Genomic DNA, 3,607 nt, shown 5'->3' with positions numbered 1-3,607 from the left:
ACTTTTACAGTACGCTGTGATTCAACGGTTACTGGCAAACTAAGAGCAGTTGGGCTGCACATTTCAAAATAAAAGCGTTTCCACTTCCGGGCTGTGTAAAGGGTACCATGGTGACACCTACTGTGTGTTTAGTGTACTGCTGTATCATGTACACACATCAGTAGAAATGCATGTTATGTTATGAATTGTAGGTTTTACAATTAATTATAGTAATGATACATTTATTTATGTATCTTTGCAGCCCACTTTATTGTTACACAAATAGAAAAACAAATGTTAAACTAATAGAAAAGTACTTAATTCAAGATTCAAGATTCAAGAAGCTTTATTCATCCCGAGGGAAATTATTGTGCAACAGTTTCAATACAAAGGTGGGAAAGGATCAGAGTGACAATAAGCTAAGATAATCAAATCAAAATAAAGCTAACAAAAATCAACAATAACTAATTGTGACAGAGTGCAACAGACATTGTGGTTAAACGTAGGTATATACAATATACAACAATACGCACTGTGCAGTTTGGCAGCATATTGAAATAAAATAAGTACAACTAAATAAGTGATAAGGAGCAATAATTGAAACAGTGTTAAAATGTAGCAGCCTTTCCTACATAACTAAGTTACAGTAAAGTACAGTGAAGTGTAAGAGCCTTTCTTACTGAAGTAAGTTAGTTACAGTAAAGTTAAGTTAAGTTAGTTAAAATTACATAAAGCAGCCATGAAGTAGGTTAGCTTTAATGTCTCCTGTTTACAACTTAGCAATAGTTTAAAAAAAAAGAAGAATATTGCGCTTTTTTTGTTTTATTTCAAGCAATGTATGTGTATGTGGGGATGAATCCTACTCCAAATTGCAACCTTGATTGCACACTTATGCAAGTTTTCATCTTTTACTTCTCACCAATAAATCGGTTTGTTTGTTTGTTTGTTTATTGAAGAAACATTTGTCTGCAGCAAAAACATCTGTCATGCTTATGTTATATACATTCTATGCCTGGTCTCTCTCGGTTGGATTACTAGAAATTAAGAATTGAATAGAAAGTGATTTAGAAAAAATCATGGTGCCATAATTGAAGGAGGATTTTTTTTGTTTGCCTGTAGTGTATTCATTTTGTAGTTTTATTTCACTCTCACCCCAGTCCCAGAAGCATTTAAGCCTCAGAAGTGTCAAAAAAAAAAGAGATTAATTTTTTATTTGATTTGTTCAAACTTGTCACACACTTGTTCATCAGGAACTGAAGGTCTGTCAATAAGGTAAGGGAAAGGTAAGGTAAATAAAATACTTTAAAAGTCTGCCTCTCGATCTTATATTTATTTACTCGATCCACAGAATACATTTTAATTTTGAAGTAATTTACATTAAAATGTGACTGTACATTACAATAACTTTTTAACTAATTAAATAACAGTTTGTTAATGTCTAATCCTGGATTGACATCAGAGAGATCAATTAAAGTAAATTCAGTTACAACTGAAGGTACTGTATTGACACAAATACTATAAATACAGACATTTGTAGGCATATTGTGTCAGCATGAATGGCAATACTATACTGATAACTTCTACTACTACTTCGTCTTACTTCTCCTAACAGAGGAGAAAAGGAGTATGACCACGCGTGAACTCCACTTCATATTGTTTTCTGTTTAGTTTTTTAAAATCTAAATCAAAATCAAGTTTGCTCACACTGTCGCCTTCAGGCAATAGGCTATTTGTTCAAGGTTCTCAGTGACCATGTGGCCTATACAGTGCCAAAACAAACATGGCCTTCAGTTTTTGACTCAGATGAATAACACGTCATAAGGCTACAGACCTGTATGTTTGCTAATTATAGACCGATACACCGGCATGGCGATATTATTGGCCGATATTTGCGTTGTTTAGGTGTATCTGTATCAGCCAATGCAGGCTGCTGCGTTCCCGATATTAACAGACAGGCGTCCACAGGCAGCTCTGTGTTGTTGAAGACGCCTTTTTTAAGTTATATAAAAGTTCCTGTTAAAAAAATGAGACTCGTCACATTTGTTTTCATCATTGTGTAATTTTTATAATGTAAATTGAAGGAGCAAAAGTAGAATGTGCTCCAAATATCGGCTCAAACTAAATCAGCAGTCCGTATCGGTCATCTGCAAAGGCTGATGGAAAAAATAAACCATATCGGCACCGACCCTAAGAAATCCATATCGGTCGATCCCTTATGTATGCTATGCTGACTCTGCTCAGGCTTGAGGAGCTGTCTGCTAGTGTAGCCTATCAGCCGTGATCGTATAGCGGTTAGTACTCTGCGTTGTGGCCGCAGCAACCCCGGTTCGAATCCGGGTCACGGCAGCTTTACTTAAAGTGTTATACTCTCCCTCTACTACCGTGGTTGTCGTTTATAGATCATGGGATTGAGATACTGAAAATACTGTGGCCTTACACTTATGCGATAAACCTCGGTGAAACTGTCCTGCAATAAATCCTACCATCAGTTGGAGCACGGAGTTTGTGATGCGATTGAACTGACATGAAACACTCCATGGAAAAAAAAAATCATGAGCATATCTTTATTAAATTTCATAAGGATTTATTTTCAAGACAGCTATAAAGCCTCAGATGAATAACACGTCATTAGGCTACAGACCTGTATGTATGCAATAGGCCGATACACCGGCATGACGATATTATCGGTCGATATTTGCGTTGTTTAGGTGTATCTGTATCAGCCAATGCAGGCTGCTGCGTTCCCGATATTAACAGACAGGCGTCCACAGGCAGCTCTGTGTTGCTGAAAACGCCTTTTTTAAGTTCAATAAAAGTTCCTTTTTTAAAAAAAAAGAGACTCATCACATTTGTTATCACCATTGTGTAATTTTTATAATGTAAATTGAGGGAGCAACAGTAGAATGTGCTCCAAATATTGGCTCAAACTAAATCGGCAGTCCGTATCGGTCATCTGCAAAGGCTGATGGAAAAAAAAAAAACGGTATCGGCACAGACCCTAAGAAATCCATATCGGTCGATCCCTTATGTATGCTATGGTGATTCTGCTCAGCCTTGAGCAGCTGTCTGCTGGTGCAGCCTATCAGCCGTGATCGTATAGTGGTTAGTACTCTGCGTTGTGGCCGCAGCAACCCCGGTTCGAATCCGGGTCACGGCAGCTTTACTTGAAGTGTTATACTCTCCCTCTACTATCGATAGATCATGGGATTGAGATACTGTAGACCTGCACTTATGCGATAAACCTCGGTGAAACTGTCCTGCAATAAATCCTACCATCAGTTGGAGTATTGAGTTTGTAATGCCATTGAAATCACATGAAACACTCCATGGAGGAAAATAAATCATGATCTTATCTTTATTTAATTTCACAAGGATTTATTTTCAAGACCGCGATAAAGCCTCAGATGAATAACACGTCATTAGGATACAGACCTGTATGTATGCAATAGGCCGATACACCGGCATGACGATACTATCGGCCGATATTTGCGTTGTTTAGGTGTATCTGTATCAGCTAATGCAGGCTGCTGCGTTCTCGATATTAACAGACAGGCGTCCACAGGCAGCTCTGTGTTGCTGAAGACGCCGCTTTTAAGTTCAATAAAAGTTCCTTTTTTTTAAAAAAAAA

Source organism: Echiichthys vipera (genome assembly GCF_963691815.1).
Source record: "Echiichthys vipera genome assembly, chromosome: 13".
Classification (NCBI taxonomy): domain Eukaryota; kingdom Metazoa; phylum Chordata; class Actinopteri; order Perciformes; family Trachinidae; genus Echiichthys; species Echiichthys vipera.
The sequence above is the reverse complement of the archived record's forward strand: the minus strand, read 5'-3'. Positions refer to the sequence as shown.